The sequence below is a fragment of the Macaca mulatta genome, chromosome 14 (genome assembly GCF_049350105.2).
Source record: "Macaca mulatta isolate MMU2019108-1 chromosome 14, T2T-MMU8v2.0, whole genome shotgun sequence".
Lineage (NCBI taxonomy): Eukaryota > Metazoa > Chordata > Mammalia > Primates > Cercopithecidae > Macaca > Macaca mulatta.
In genome coordinates, this window is record NC_133419.1 from 18,748,705 (window position 1) to 18,765,822 (window position 17,118).

General features: G+C 44.4%; 1 protein-coding gene and 1 long non-coding RNA gene across 9 annotated transcripts in view; one reads left to right on the forward strand and one right to left on the reverse strand.

Annotated features, from left to right (window-relative positions):
- The window catches only part of LOC144334262 (uncharacterized), a 28,477-nt gene extending 21,825 nt beyond the window's left edge, over positions 1–6,652 (reverse strand). The window contains exons 1-2 of the long non-coding RNA XR_013403941.1: positions 6,563–6,652; positions 6,351–6,451 (exon numbers count right to left, since the gene is read on the reverse strand). This is a non-coding gene — a long non-coding RNA (uncharacterized LOC144334262). The remainder of the gene's footprint in view (positions 1–6,350; positions 6,452–6,562) is intronic.
- Positions 6,653–6,770: 118 nt separating this feature from the next.
- The window catches only part of CKAP5 (cytoskeleton associated protein 5), a 101,093-nt gene continuing 90,745 nt past the window's right edge, over positions 6,771–17,118 (forward strand). For 5 of the 8 annotated variants that reach the window (XM_077962958.1, XM_077962952.1, XM_015114361.3 and 2 more), the window contains exon 1: positions 6,771–6,843. The gene's annotated coding sequence lies outside the window, so the exon portion shown is untranslated. Of the gene's footprint in view, positions 6,971–17,118 lie in introns of all 8 variants that reach the window. The other 3 variants (XM_077962954.1, XM_077962957.1, XM_077962956.1) reach the window with 1 other exon arrangement.

Sequence of the window (17,118 nt, forward strand, 5' to 3'; positions counted from 1 at the left end):
ACTCCTGACCTCAGGTGATCCACCTGCCTCAGCCTCCCAAAGTGCTGGGATTACAGGCGTGAGCCCCCCGGGCCGGGGTCGGGGGCTCACGCCTGTAATCTCAGCACTTTGAGAGGCTGATGCAGGAGAATCGCTTGAGTCCATGGGTTTGAGGTTTGAGACCATCCTGGGTAACATGAGATCCTGTCTCTACAAAAAAAAAAAAAAAAAAAAAAATAGGAGGTTTCATGCATGCTACAGCTACTCGGGAGGCTGAAGTGGGACAATCACTTGAGCCCAGGAGGTCAAGGCTGCAGTTGAGCTGAGATCCTGCCATTGCACTCCAGCCTGGGTGACAGAGCAAGACCCTGTCTAAAAAACAAACAGACAAACAAACAAACAAACAAAAAAAAAAAAAACCAGCCTTTCCCTTGAAATATAAAAATCCTAGAAGAAAACCTACGAAATACCCTTCTCAATATCAGCTTTGGCAAAGAATTTATGGCTAAGTCCTCAAAAGCAATTGCAACAAAAACAAAAATTGATAAATGCATAAATGGAACCTACTAAAAGTAAAGCGCTTCTGCACAGCAAGAGAAACTATCAAGGGAGTAATAGGCCACGGAATGGGGGAAAATATTTGCAAGCTATGCATCCAACAAAGGTCTAATATCCAGAATCTATAAAGAACTTAAATCAACAAGTGAAAAACAACCCCATTAAAAGGTGGGCAAGCCAGGTGCAGTGGCTCACGCCTGTAATCCTAGCACTTTGGGAGGCCGAGGTGGGTGGATCACCTGAGGTCAGCAGTTCGAGACCAGCCTGACCAACATGGCGAAACCCCATCTCTACTAAAAATACAAAAATTAGCCAAGCACGGTGGTGGGTGCCTGTAATCCCAACTACTTGGGAGGCTGAGGCAGGAGAATCGCTTGAACCCAGGAGGCACAGGTTGCAGTAAGCTGAGATTGCACCACTGCAGTATAGCCTGGGAGACAGAATGAGCCTCTGTCTCTAAATAAATAAATAAATAAATAAGTAGTGGGCAAAGGACATGAACAAACACGTTCAAAAGAGATACAAGTGACCAACAAACATATGAAGAAATGCTCATCATCACTAATCATCAAAGAAATGCAAATCAAAACCATGAGATACCACCTCATACCAGTCAGAGTGGCTTTTGTTAAAAAGTAAAAAATTAATAGATGCTAGAAAGGCTGCAGAGGAAAGGGAACAGTTGTACACTGTGGTGGGAATGTAAATTAATTCAGCCACTGTGGAAAGCAGTTTGGAGATTTTTCAAAGAACTAAGAGTTGAACTACCATTCGACCCAGTAATCCTATTAGTGGGTATATACTCAAAGGAAAATAAATCATTCTACCAAAAGGACACATGTACCCATATGTCACTGCAGCACTATTCACAATAGCAAAAACATGGACTCAACCCTTGTGCCCATCAATGGTGGATTAAAGAAAATGTGGTACATATACCATGTAATACTATGCAGCCAAAAAAAAGAATGAAATAATGTCCTTTGTAGCAGCCTGGATGCAGCTGGAGGCCATTATCCTAAACAAACTAACAGATAACCAAACATTGCATGTTCTCACTTAGAAATAGGAGCTAAACATTGGGTACACATGGACACAAAGAAGGGAACGATAGACATTTGGGACTAGTAGAGATGGGAGAGTAGGAGAGGAGCAAGTGTGGGAGTTCAGTCAGGATGGTGGGAAAAATTTTAAGATGAAGTTATAAAATATAGACACAAATCTTCTTGGAAGGCCGGAAGGTTTTGCAAAAGTCTCAGGATAGGATTACGGCTGAAAGCAGCCTGATCCTTACCTTGAATAAACAGCTTAGAGTAGATATGAAGGAAAGTAGTGTAGTTTATCTAAATAGCTTGTTTACTTATGTGGTCTTAAGACCAACCTTTGATCAACTGTGGGTGCATAACCCGTGGTGGGGTGGGGGGTATCGGCAATTACAGGTCAATTACCCTCTAGTGGTGTTTACTCAAGACTTTTGAAGACCTTTGTCATTTAATCTATACTGAATAAATGCAAGCTTCACTGGCTGATCAGGATGGCAGCTACTCTTTACAGTACCTTCCTTGGTGTCTGTGAGGGGCCCAGACCCTTAGCTGGACTGACAGGCAGAATATCTGTGTTAGTGTACGTTATTCATCCGTTGTTGGGTCGAGGTCTGTGGGATGGGTCCCTGCAAGCAAGGACTCATAAACTACTGTTAGGCACTATGCTCACTACTTAGGTTCAATCATACCCCAAACCTCAGCATCACACAATATACCTTTATCACAAATCTGCATATGTACCCTCGATTCTAAAATACAGGTTGAAAAATAAAATAAAATTACAGTCTTTCCAACCCATTTCCCTATCCCTTTACCCAGTTTTATTCTTTTTCTTTTCCCACTGGACATATTGTCTAATAACATACTATATAATTTATTTATGTATTGATTGTCAATGTTTCCTCACTATAGTGTGAGCACCACTAGGGGAGGAAGTTTTGGGAAGTCTATTTTGTCTACTGATCATTGCAGTGCCTAGAAGTGTCCCACCACATACTAGGTGCTGATAAATATTTGTTGAATGCATAAATGAGTAAAATCAGACATCTAATGCTCATCTTAAAATAGGGCTGCATCTAAGTCATCCAAGACAAAAAGGGATTTTGCCATCTTGTTCTAAAACTCTCCAGGACCCAGACTGCACACACATCCTTTATTAAGCCAATTCCGGATTACCATCACACCCTCTCCTTAAATGTAATCTTCAGTTTATTTCTGGTAATATTTAAATAAAGTAAATATGCCAACGACCAATGACTAAAGAAAACTATTTCTGTATATCCTCACCAATTTCTCCAAGGTTACCATGACTGTATTGCTTTCATTCCTTTCTTCTTCTCCTATATGTGGATCTGTCCTCATTATCCATCCTTTCACTCTCTCCAATCCCCCCGTCTGTGGTCTCATTCACTCTATCAATGTGATTCCCAAATCTATATCATTGATTCTGCATCTATTCTTCCAGCTTCCATCGTGTATTTTCTAAGCCTACTCAGACGATTCCATTAGAATGCGTCATTGGTACCTAAAAGTAAACAGGTTGCAATTTAAATGCCTCACCTTCCCCTTGAGACTGGCTTCTCCTGACTTCCTACTTCCATTGGGCAATCAAATCCTGGAATTCTCTTTGACTCACCTTCCTAAATGGGACCCACCCTTGCCTTTGTACCTAATCTAGTCAGCTGCCAAATCTTTCATTCTTTCTTGAATCTGCTCTCATCCTCTCCACTGCTAACACCTCATATGAGACTCCTAGCTGGGTTCCCAACTCTAAACCATTTTAGACAATCAAGCTAATTAATTTTCCTAAAGTACAACTCTGATTTTGCCACTCTCTTGCTCAGGAACTTTAATAGCCCCCCATTATCTACTTAATAAAGTACCAATTCCATACCCTGGGATTCAAGATCCTTTAGGAATTGTTCCTGGACGGGCGCGGTGGCTCACATCAGTAATCCCAGCACTTTGGGAGGCTGAGGCGGGCAGATTGCCTGAGCTTAGGAGTTTGCGACCAGCCTGGGCGATAAGGTGAAACCCTGTCTCACCTTGTTGTACTTTTTTGTACTAAAATACAAAAAAATTAGCCCGGCACTGTGGCTTGCGCCTATAGTCCCAACTATTTGGGAGGCTGAGACAGGAGAACTGCTTGAACCCGGGAGGTGGAGGTTGCAGTGAGCTGAGATCACACCACTATACTCCAGCCTGGGCAACAGAGTGAGACTCTGTCTCAAAAAAAAAAAAAAAGAATTGTTCCTAACCTTCTGTGTCAATCTTGTGTTCCACTACTTCCCAACATAATTTCAGCCCTAAAATCAACCCCATATGTTCAGTCCTATACATACGATGCACTTTCTTGTTACTGTGCCCTGACTCACACTTTCTCCACTACTCTCTGCTTCTTCTATGAAAGAAAAAAGAAACACACCACGTCAATGGTAAAAATTCATTTCCCTCCCGAGTCCCATTCCTATTAAGTTTCTTATAATTCCAGGAATGTTCTAACCATTTTCAGGCATGCCCCCAAACACACATACATTTATAACCATATATAAAAAAATCATTCCACAAGTTCTGCAACTTGCCTTTTTTTCAATTAGTAAAATTTGTGCGTGTTTCTGTTCCAGCACATAGATTAACCACATTCTTTTTAACAGTTGCATAGTGTTCTATTGAATGGATATATCATAATTTATATAAAAGGCTCCCTGTTGATGAACATGTAATTTCCAGATTATTTATTTATTTTTTGTTTAGAGACAGGGTCTCATTCTGCCATGCAGTCTGGAGTACAGTGGCATGATCATAGCTGACTGCAGCCTTGACCTCTCATACTTCAGCAATCCTCCACCTCAGCCTCCCAAAGCACTGGGATTATAGGCATGAGCCGCCGTGCCTGGCCTCCAGAATTTTTTTTTTTCTTAATCTTAAGCAGTGCTGGCCAGGCACAGTGGCTCACAGCTATAATCCCAGCACTTTGGGAGGCTGAGGCAGGTGGATCACTTGAGGTCAGCAGTTCAAGACGAGCCTGGCCAACATGGTGAAACCCTGTCTCTACCAAAAATACAAAAAATCAGCTGGGCTTGGGGGTGCATGCCTGTAATCCCAGCAATTTGGGAGGCTGAGATAGGAGAATCGCTTGATCCTGGGAGGTGGAGGTTGCAGTGAGCTGAGATGGTGCCACTGCATACCAGCCTGGGTGACAGAGCAAGACTTCATCTCAAAACAAAACAAAACAAAACAAAACAAAAAAAGGGCCAGGCACAGTGGCTCACGCCTGTAATCTCGGCACTTTGGGAGGCTGAGGCAGGCGGATCACCTGAAGTCAGGAGTTTGAGACCAGCCTGACCAAAATGGTGAAACCCCATCTCTATTAAAAATACAAAAAAAAAAAAAAAAAAAATTAGCCGGGCATGTTGGCAGGTGCCTGTAATCCCAGCTACTTGGGAGGCTGAGGCAGGAGAATCGCTTGAACCTGGGAAGTGGAGGTTGCAGTGAGCCGAGATCACACCATTGCACTATGGCCTGGGCAACAAGAGTGAGACTCTGTCAAAAACAAACAAAAAAAAAGCCCGGCAGAGTGGCTTACGCCTGTAATCCCAGCATTTTGGGAGGCCAAGGTGGGCAGATCACAAGGTCAGCAGATCAAGATCAGCCTGGCTAACACGGCGCAACCCCTCTCTACTAAAACTACAAAAAATTAGCCGGGCATGATGGCATGCGCCTGTAGTCCCAGCTACTCGGAAGGCTGAGGCAGTAGAATCGCTTGAACCCAGGAGGTGGAGGTTGAAGTGAGCCAAGATCGCACCACTGTACTCCAGCCTGGGCATCAGAGTGAGGCTCTGTCTCAAAAAAAAAAAAAAAGCAGTACTGCAGTAAACATCCTTGCACATTTTTCTTTGCATACTTGCACAGATCTGTAGGATAAATTCCTCATAGTGGCATTACTGGGCCAGAACTAGATTATGTACATTTTAGTTACTGCCAAATTGTTCTCCTAAAGGTTCATACCAACTATACTCTTGCCAATAGTGACTTTGAGTGTCCGTTTTTCCAAATCTTTTTATTTTTTATTTTTAAAAACAGAGACGGGGTCTTGCTATGTTGCCCAGGTTGGTCTTGAACCCCTGGCCTCAAGCAATCTTCCTGCCTTGGCCTCCCAAAGTGCTAGGATTACAGGCATAAGCCATTGCATCCGGCCTGTTTTTCCAAATCTTGACCAACCAAAGGTTGTTGAACTTTTTCATCTCTGCCAACTTGACAATTAAAAAACATGTAATTGTTTCATTTACTTTTATCCATCCCCTCTCCATCTTTTAGCCTGTTGAGAATCTACACATTCTTTAAATCCTGGATTAAAAATTCACCTTCCTCACAGATCCTCCCCCATCAAATTTCTCCTGTGTCTAAGCATTTATAGCTTTTCATTTATACAGTTATTACACTGCTTTGAATTTTAGTGACTACTCTGTATGTTATATTCCTCTAACCATTGTAGATTACAAATTCCTTGGAAGTAAGGACCTGAACTCATTCACAGAAACACTGAATGTAGAGCTAAGCTAGAATTCTGGAGATCACGTTAACCCAGCCTCTCATTTTTATAAGGGAGTATTCAGCATTTGCAGAACGCGTTACAGTTCACAAAGGCTTTTCTCAAGACATTCTATTAGTTATATTAACTCCTCCCATTAAATTGTAAGGGAAACATCGTTATCCCATTTTACAGATAAGGAAACAACTCCAGAAGATTTACTGAGAAAGGTGATTTACTCAGAACAGGTCCGAGGTCAGAATCCAGCGTCCTGGCTTCATTCGCTGTTACTTTCAGCTGCCTCTGGTTTCCCTTACAGCACTTAGCTTACAGTCAATCTCTGGGGAATGAATAATGACCAAAAAAATTGCCAGGTGTTGACAGCAGCTTGAACGTCTGTAATTACATAAAGCAAACATGCTGACGGCCAGGGATGCCCAGGTCTACACACATCTTTCGCCCTTCTTTCTGGAGTCGTCGGCAGCTTGCCCCCGGCAGCGACCAGCGTCCCCACCCGTGTAAGCAGCGTCTAGTCCACAGGGAAACACGGCTGCTCGCGGCCCCTTTAAGGCTGCGGGCGGCGCGTGCCCACAGGCCTTTCAAATGGACCAATAAAAGGCCGATGGGCGGTCTATCGAGGACCAATAAAGAACGAGGACACTGCGGGGTGTGCGGCGGCCCAAGCGGTTTCAAACGGCTTAGAGCAGGCCCCTTGGTTCTGACCCGGCTGAGGTGAGTGGTCGGTGGCCCCACCCGCGAGGCCCTCGAGTGCAGCCATCGCGCGCTCATAGGAGCCCCTGGATCCCGGGCTGCTGGGGGCCTCCAGACGCGCGCCTCCTTTGCCCCACGAACCCGGCAGGTCTGAGGCGGCGAAGCGGGGCGGAGGCCAGGGGACCTGCGGCGGGCAGGGCGGGGGGCGTGGGCGCTGGTGTGCTGCGGAGGCTGGGGGTGGGCTCCGGGTGGTCACAGCGCCGCCGCAGCGGGGCACGGGTGGTAGCGTCTGGGGGGCGCGGGCGGCGCAGGGCCGCGCCTGGCGGCAGCGGTGTACCGGGACTGGGGCGGGGGCCCCGAGAGCCGGCCCTGCTAGAGTGCCCCTCGCGTAATTGTCAAGCGAATGAATAAGTAAGCGCCTACTAGGGCTGTGGTGGTTGCGAAGGGCCTTGTAGCCTCGGAGCGTGGCAAGGACAGCGGCAGCGGGGCCTGGCCGCACACCTGTGTCCCTCCCTGCTTGCTGCGATGTGAACGATTCCGATCATCCACCACCCCGCCCTTAACGTTTGGCTTTCTCTCTCTCAAGGTGTCGAGAGCGTTCAGGTGTCCTTCCAGCCCTGGAGGTGTGGGGGAACCAATACAATAGCCAGCAATGTGGGCTGGGCCTTGCTACTTTTAGATCGGGGCTCGGTGAACTAGATTCTTACTTTTGAGCTCTCCCCCCACTTGTAATCGTGGTCATTGTTGGGCAGGATTGAAATGCATTCCGTTCTGTTTCTTGGATAGAAAATGATGAAAGGGATGTTGCCAGAGTGGCTAGTGTGTGTTAGAAAATAGATTCGTGTTGATGCATCTTAACAATGAGTTTTTCATTCAGTATCAATAGAGGTTGAAGTGGTTTTTGCAGAACTCGCCCCAAATTTATGCATGGCTCTAATTTAATTCTCATGGGACCAAGGCATCAAATCTTGGCCCAGAAATGCTGCCTTTCTTATGCATAATTATAGTAATTGAAAACTCATTTTTAGAAAGGTGAGCTCCTCCTTCCTCCATTTTCATCACCCTGAGAAGTCCTCCTTTTGACCTAAAGAGCCAATAAATTAAACTAAGAATCTTTTGAAACTTTAAGAAATTGTAAAAGACTTTTGACTTCTCTGAAGTGACCGGACAAACTGTAATGCTTTTATAAAATTTAATGATATAGATAAATGTGAAATCAATTTATTTTGCTACCATAAGTTAAATCTAGTTGGTAAACTCATGTAAAATTTTTTTAAAATAAGATTTTAGGCTGGGCGCCGTGGCTCACGCCTGTAATCCCAGCACTTTGGGAGGCTGAGGCGGGCGGATCACCAGGTCAGCAGTTCGAGACCAGTCGGGCCAACATGGTGAAACCCCGTCTCTCTCTCTCTTTCTACTAAAAATACAAAAAATGGCTGGGCGTGGTGGTGGGCACCTGTAATCTCAGCTACTTGGGAGGCTGAGGCAAGAGGATCATTTGAACCTGGGAGGCAGAGGTTGCAGTGAGCTGAGATCCAGCCATTGCGCTCCAGCCTGGGTGACAGAGCGAGACTCTGTCTCAAAAAAAAAAAAAAAAAAAAAATTTAAAGGCTGTTCACTGAGGCAATGGCAAGCAAAGGTATTCTGTAACAATTAACATGCCTTTTACTTTATTCTCCATTACTTTAAAGTCTTGATCAGTTTTGAATTTTGAACAGTGGTGTGTGGTAATTCCATCGCAATCTTCTACAACTGACAGTTCAGTTTTAACAGCAGCTTTTTTTTTTTTTTTTTAGTGTTTTTTTGTTTGTTTTTTACTTTTACAGTTTATTGTAAAGGATGCTACAAATCATACAGATGAAGAGAGGCACAGGGCTAGTAGGTATGGGAGAAGGGTGTAGAGCTCTTATGCTCTCACGTGAAGTGTGTTTGAATATACCAACTCTCCTGTAAACTTTTATCTTAATTCCATCAACCCTCACTTTTCTTTTCTTTCTTTTATTTTTTATTTTTATTTTTTTTTTGTGACAGAGTCTTGCTCTTTTGCCCAGGCTGGAGTGCAGTGGTGTGATCTCGGCTCACTGCAACCTCTGCCTCCTAGGTTCAAGCGATTCTCCCACCTCCGCCTCCCAAGTAGCTGGGACTACTTGTGTGTGCCACAATGTCCGGCTAAGTTTTTGTATTTTTAATAGAAACAGGATTTCACTATGTTGGCCAGGCTGGTCTCGAACTCCTGACCTCAAGTAATCCACCCGCCTCAGCTTCCCAAAGTGCTGGGATTACAGGTGTGAGCCACCACACCTGGCTAACCCTAACTTTTCTAACTGGAGCTTCTATTAGGACTTCATCAACAGGTTTTGTTTTTACAATACCAGGTAGGGGAAGTGTTCCCCAGCCAGACATAATATCCATTCCCTTGAAACATTTATGTATAGGAGATACAGCTTCCAACTTTCATAGTTCTGTCAACACTTATATCTTTGTGTTCTCTCAATTTTTAAATTTTTTTAAAATTAAAAAAAATTTTTTTTTTTGTGATCAGATCTCACTCTTTTGCCCTGGCTGGAGCACAGTGCTGCGATTATGACTCACTGCAGCCTCAACCTCCAGGGCTCAGATGATCCTCCCATCTCAGCCTTCCGGTAGCTGGGACTACAGATGTGCATCACCATGCCTGGCAAATTTTTGTAGCGATGGGGTTTTTGCCTTGTTGCCCAAGCTGGTTTCGAACTCCTAGGCTCAAGGGATTCTTTTGTCTCGGCCTCCCAAAATTCTGGGATTATAGGTGTGAACCACTACGCCTGGCCTTCTCTGAATCTAGTTGTAGCCCTCTTCGGGGCTTCACCAATGGCTCTTGGTACCACTGTGCCTGGGGCTTCCATATGAAGGAGCCCCAGGAATTTCTCTTCGCCACTCCCTGACCATTTTACCTACTTGTATACAGAAGGCTTGGGGTCCCCAGCAGGTGGTTGAGCCAAGAGACTCTTGCCCATTCGTCAGTCTTTATCTTGACTCATCTACTGCCTCCACAATTTCAGATCAGATTTCTCATTGTAATCTGCCTCCTGACTTATAATTTCTGCAAACTAGGGTAAATATAGCAAACTTGTTTGGAACCCCTTAATGTTGGGACACCAGCAAGGTCTTCCTTTGGCACCCAGGCTAGTCTTGAACTCGTGGGCTCAAGTGATCATCCCGTCTTGGCCTCCCAGAGTGCTGGGATTATAGACATGAGCCACCGCACCCTGCTACCTTATTTGTTAATAACCATTTAAAAATTTCCACCTTCCAGGATGAATCCATTTGTCCTCTGTCTCACTATTCTCTTAACTTAATAGTTTTATTAGCATCTGTAAGACCCACAAGAGGAAACTGAGACAGCACATTTGATAAGGCTTCTCGAACTGTCTTTTGATTTTGCAACAGTAAGGTTATCCACATTAAGGGGTCACCCTTAACCACAGCATTTACCATGACTGGCTAGTGGGCATATTCAGAGGGCAAATGTCCTAGTCATCATAAAGCCAGTTTCACATGGCTTGCATATGAAGCATATCCGTGGCCTTATCTGGATCTGGGGTGTTCCACTTGGCATTTATAGGTGGAATCAGACTGTCCCCTTCAGGGAGCTTGTGATACTAATGTACAAAATGAAACAATTTCTTCACATTGTACCCCCTGGTTTCTATAGTTCTTTGGTTTTCGCAGACCACCTTCTTCGTTACCAAAGGTCTTAGAAGCACTTTCTGTGGTCCCGGCATAAATTTTTCCCTTGGGGGCAGCTTTGAGGCTAGTGTGAGGCCTAAGCTCTCACACTCACTGAAGTCTGAGCTTGGTCTAGCAGGAAGGTCCAACCCACCACTCTCTTTTAATTTCATTTTAGCTCTTACAGATAACAATAACCAAGAGATTTAACATTTCACTTTCTTTCTTTTTTTTTCTTTTTTTGAGACGAAGTCTTACTCTGTCTCCAGGGCTGGAGTGCAGTGGCACGAGCTCAGCTCACTGCAACCTCTGCCTCCCAGGCTCAAGCGATTGTCCTGCCTCAGCCTCCCAAGTAGCTGGGATTACAGATGTGAGTCACTACGCCCTGCTAATTTTTTGTATTTTTAGTAGAGATGGGGTTTCACCATGTTAGCCGGATGGTCTTGATCTCCTGACATTGTGATCCACCTGCCTCGGCCTCCCAAAGTGCTGGGATTACAGGCGTCAGCCACCGTGCCCAGCCAACATTTCACTTTTTTAATATTAGTTTGCATTTCCTTGTGCATCCTGTGAACCAACTCCCAGGCAATTGGATCCATCTCTAGATTCCATGGATAATTTTTACCTTGAGTAATTGATGGCAGCACAACTTCGGCTCCTTGCCATAGGTGACCACTTGGCCACCTAGGAATCAAAGTTCTTCATCCCTATCCTTTTATCCTTTTTCTTCCCAAACCATATGTGTCTGTGAGCCAAAGTCATTCTAGCAAATCCCAGTTCTGACACCAATTCTGAGAATATAGAATAAGAAACTTTAATAAGTTTATCTTATACTCTCACAATACAGAAAACTTCTGTGACCTCAGATGTGTGGGATTTTTTTCCCCACACACCAAGCAAGTAGTTCTTCAGCAGTAGACACCAGCTGTGTGTCCTCTAATTCAGTTCAATTCTGACTTTTTTTTTTTTTTTTTAATTGAGACAGAGTTGCTCTGTCGCCCACGCTGGAGTGCAGTGGCGCGATCTTGGCTCACTGCAACCTCTGTCTCCCGGGTTCCAGCGATTCTCCTGCCTCAGCCTCCTGAGTAGCTGGGATTACAAGAACCCACCACCACGCCCATCTAATTTTTTGTATTTTTAGTAGAGACGGGGTTTCTCCATTTTGGCCAGGCTGGTCTTGAACTCCCGGCCTCGAGTGATCCGCCCACCTCAGCCTCCCAAAGTGTTGGGATTACAGGCATGAGCCACCGTGTCTGGCCAATTCTGACACTCTTTATCTGGAGGTAGTGTCAGATGCCACAGGTTGAGGGTTTAGTCCCACAAGACTGCCCCCCACTCAGATGCCAATCCCAAGCCCCAGGTTTTGTTTTTTTTTTTTTTTTTTTTTTTGAGACGGAGTCTCGCTCTGTCGCCCAGGCTGGAGTGCAGTGGCCGGATCTCAGCTCACTGCAAGCTCCGCCTCCCGGGTTCACTCCATTCTCCTGCCTCAGCCTCCCGAGTAGCTGGGACTACAGGCGCCCGCCACCTCGCCCGGCTAGTTTTTTGTAGTTTTAGTAGAGACGGGGTTTCACGGTGTTCACCAGGATGGTCTCGATCTCCTGACCTCGTGATCCACCCGTCTCGGCCTCCCAAAGTGCTGGGATTACAGGCTTGAGCCACCGCGCCCGGCCGGTTTTTTTTTTTTTTTACCTGTGCTTCTGTAGACTGACTATATAAATGGGCATTCCTACAATCCCCCAACCCCCGCCTTGGGTTTGATTAATTTGCTAGAGCTGTTCACAGCACTCAGGAAAACATGTTTTCCAGCCAGTTTATTATAAAGGATATTGCAAAGGATACAAAGAGCTATATAGGGTGAGGTATAGGGGAAGAGGCATGGAGCTTCCATGCCCTCTCTGGGCACACTATGCTCCAGGGACCGCAATGTTTTCAGCTCTCAGCTGCTCCAGCAGCAAAGTTTTAATTGCAATAAATTTGAGTACCTTAATATTATGAACACTGTTTAGGTTTTTGGTAAGCAATTAAAAATAATAAACATCTTTAACAATGCCTTAGGATAAGTGTTAAAAATGTTGACAGGAATGAATATGTTAAGGTAAAGCCAGGCTCTCTTATGCTTCTTAATGGGGTCTTATTCATTCATTGAACAGATATTGAGATTGATGCTTAATGTCTGTTACACATTGTTCTAGATTCAGGGAATACACTGGTGAACCAGAAAAAGACAAAGGCCCTGACCTAAGGGAGTTTGACAGTTTTATCTCTCAAACAATTTACTGTAGCAAATTATAGTTTCTGTAATCCCTCTGGGCTCAGCTCTGGTCCTTGAATAAAATACATGCCCAAATAATTTTACTAGCAGTAGCTAACATGTATTAAATGCCTACTGGGTTCCACATTTTATTTTATTTTATTTATTTTTTGAGACAGGGTCTCGCTCTGTCACCCAGGCTGGATGGTGTAATCATGGCTCACTGTAGCCTCAACCTGGGCTCAATCGATCCTCCCACCTCAGCCTCCCGAGTAGCTGGGACTACAGGCACATGCCACTACATCCAGCTAATTTTTGTATTTTTTGTAGAGACAGGGTTTTGCCATGTTACCCAGGCTGTTCTCAAACTCCTAGGCTTAAGCAATCTGCCCTCCTCACCCTCCCAAAGTGCTGGGATTACAAGCATGAGCCACCATGCCCAGCTATATTTTATCTTTTTTTATCCTCATAATGTTTTACAGATGAGGAAACTGAGTCTTTAAAAGGCTGTGCAACTTGCTCAAAATCATAGAACTAAGTGATGAAACCTGAATTTGAACCCAGGTTAGTCTATCTCTAGGGCCTTTGCTCTTAACCTATGGTTGTACTACGTGAAGTAGGGATCTGTAGGAGAATGCAAGAGCAATTTCTGGGTAGAATTCCCCCAGCCCCTTTAAAAAAGTACTTCTACCAGAGATGCAATGAAATATGAATGACCAGCATGATAGTTTTTAGAGGGAAGATGGGGCAATGCAAAATAGCATTTACCATATGGGAGATGGACAACTGTGACAGTGGTGGCAGGAGGTAGCTAAAGGGATGCATAAAAATTGAGTTCTTAATCTAATTAGGAGTGATGGATTCTTGGTAGTTAATGTTGGAGAGTTTTAAGGTTTTTAAATGATTTTCCTATTCTTGCCTCTGGAGTTTAGAATACATTACTTAGGTCATTTCTATCAGGGCAGTTACTCTACCTGCTTGATGTATGTAACTCCAACACATTATGCTTATTCTTTTCTGTCTTTGCATTCTGTTCTGGAACTTCCCACTTCACTCTACCCCTACCCCCAGCCTATATTACGGGCACTCTCAGGCCTCAACTTAAATGTCATTTCCTTAAAGAGATACTTTTCTGAGCTCTTAATTAGAGGAGCCCTCTTGGTCACTTTTACTTCACTTTTCCTTATTTACTTCATGGCATATATTGTTATGTAATTGTTTATTGTTTGTCTATATATTGTTAGATTTTCTCGTAGAAATGAAAGCACAGCATAGATTTTTTTTTTTTTCCTGCGAGGTTACCTCAGTGGCTTTAACAATGCCTGCAACAAACTAGGTGGTCAAAAATATTTGTTGAACAAAATTGGCCAAAACTGACATCATCTTCTTTGTACGACAAAGTGACCAAAACAGTATCTGACTAACCAGTTGGCTGTGTTTCTGTGTCTTTATTTTTTTATTTTTATATTCTAAAAAAAAAAAATACTGTGGCAAGGGTGGCTCAGCTATTTTTTTTTTTTTTTTTTTTTTTTTTGAGATGGGGTTTCACTCTGTCTCCCAGGCTGGAGTGTGGTGGCCCCATCTCTGCTTACTGCAGCCTTCGCCTCCCAGGCTCAAGGGATCCTCTCACCTCAGCCTCTAGTGACTGGGACTACAGGCGAGTGCCATCACGCCCAGCTAATTTTTTTTTTTTTTTTTATAGAGGCAAGGTATCACTATGTTGCCCAGGATGGTCTTGAACCCTTGGACTAAAGTGATCTGCCTGCCTCGGCCTCCCAGAGTGCTAAAGTGCTGGGATTACAGGCATGAGCCACCGTGTCCGGCCCTCAATTTTTTCTTTTTGTGGAGACACAGTCTCAGTATGTTGCCTAAGCTGGTGTTGAACTCCTGGCCTCAAACAATCCTCTCGCTCCAGCCTCCCAAAGTGCTGGGATTACTGGTGTGGGCCGCTGCACCAGGTTTGTTCCTGTGTCTTTGGGTGTAAGCAGTATCTCAACAGTCTCAATTAGTCTCAAAATTAACTTTATTTTAGACTAGTTCAGAAAGGCTTCAACTAAGAAAGCTAGAAAAATTATAGATCTGAATTTTAAAAAAATTTTTTAATCTGTTTTGAGAGGTACTAGTCAAATACATTTTAAGATGTCCTTTTACTGGAATTTGTCTGATGTTTTTCTCATTAGACTGGAGTTACGGGTTTTAGGAAGGAAGACCACAGAGTTAAAGTGCCATTTCATCACATCATATCAAGGGTACATGCTATCAACATGATTTATGACTGTTAGTATTGACCTTGACTGTTCATATTGACCTGAAATAATGTTTGTGAGGTTTCTACAGTGTGAATTTACTTTTTTTCCCTCCTTTTCTATACTGTATTCTTTGAAGGGAAGTCACTGTTTGTAGCCCACACTTAAGGAATGGGGAGTTCCTTGATCTTAGGGTGGAGTACCTACCTAATTTATTTGAAATTCTTTTTTTTTTTTTTTGAGACGGAGTCTCACTCTCGCCCAGGCTGGAGTGCAGTGGCATGATCTCTGCTCACTGCAAGCTCCACCTCCCAGGTTCACGCCATTCTCCTGCCTCAGCCTCCCGAGTAACTGGGACTACAGGCGCCCGCCACCACACCTGGCTAATTTTTTTTTTTTTTTTTTTTTTTTGAGACGGAGTCTCGCTCTGTCGCCCAGGCTGGAGTGCAGTGGCACGATCTCGGCTCACTGCAAGCTCCGCCTCCCGGGTTCACGCCATTCTCCTGCCTCAGCCTCCCGAGTAGCTGGGACTACAGGCGCCCACAACCGCGCCCGGCTTATTTTTTTTTGTATTTTTAGTAGAGACGGGGTTTCACCGTGGTCTCGATCTCCTGACCTTGTGATCCGCCCGCCTCGGCCTCCCAAAGTGCTGGGATTACAGGCGTGAGCCACCGCGCCCGGCCCTGGCTAATTTTTTTTTCATATTTTTAGTAGAGACGCGGTTTCACTGTTAGCCAGGATGGTCTCGATCTCCTGACCTTGTGATCCGCCGACCTCGGCCTCCCAAAGTGCTGGGATTACAGGCTTGAGCCACCTCGCCCGGCCAACATGTATAACATTTAATCTTTACAACAATGATTAGTTGAGTCATGTTAGGCAAGTTACCCTCTTTGCCTCAATTGCCTTATTATTAAATAGGGATAATAATATCAACTTAAGGGTTTTAAGGATTAAATGAGTAAATACATGTGAAGTGCTTAGGGTAGTGCCTGGCACATAATATATGTTCAAGAAGTGTGTCTTAAATAGGGAGCAACGTGAAGATGGTATTGTTATGATGATTGATAAAACTGAGGATCAGCTGGTTTGTGGCACAGCAAGGTTTACAACTCAATCTCTCTACCCCCAGAGCTCAACATGACTCCAGGTTTACACTAAATTTAATCTAGAGTAGAGCTTTCTGCAGTAAGATTTCCTTCAAGCAACTGTTCTACTGCCATGGCTTTGCCAAAGTGAAAGATTCTAAAAATGAAATTACCCTCTTTAGTGGATCTTATAATAAAAAAGTAACTAGGAAAACAGTGGCAAAAATCTTGGAAAATTTCAAAATATTACTGAGTGATTTCTTTTCACTTTGAAAAGGGTTTACTTCGGAATTTTATTAAATATATCTTGTTTTCTCAACACATTTGAAATACACATTCTACAAAATTTTCTTTTTTTTTTTTTTTTGAGACGGAGTCTTGCTCTGTTGCCCAGGCTGGAGTGCAGTGGCCAGATCTCAGCTCACTGCAAGCTCCGCCTCCTGGGTTTACGCCATTCTCCTGCCTCAGCCTCCCGAGTAGCTGGGACTACAGGCGCCCGCCACCACGCCCAGCTAGTTTTTTGTATTTTTTAGTAGAGATGGGGTTTCACCGGGTTAGCCAGGATGGTCTCGATCTCCTGACCTTGTGATCCGCCCGTCTCGGCCTCCCAAAGTGCTGGGATTACAGGCTTGAGCCACCGCGCCCGGCCTACAAAATTTTCTTTATAAGACCAGGCGTGGTGGCTCATGCCTGTAATCCCAGCACTTTGGGAAGCTGAGGCAGGCAGTTCAGTTGAGTCCAGGAGTTCAAAACCAGCCTGGGCAAGATGGTGACACCCCATCTCTACAAAAAGTAAGAAAGTTAGCTGGGCATGATGGCACATACCTGTGGTCCCAGACATGTGAGGTGCTGAGGCAGAAGGATTGCCAGAGCCCAGGAAGTCGAGGCTGCAGTGAGCCGTGTTCGTGCTACTGCATGCTAGCCTCAGTAACAAAGCAAGACCCTGTCTCAAAAAAAAAAAGATACAATTACTGTATATTTAAGACTTCTGGCTGGGTGGTTCATGCCT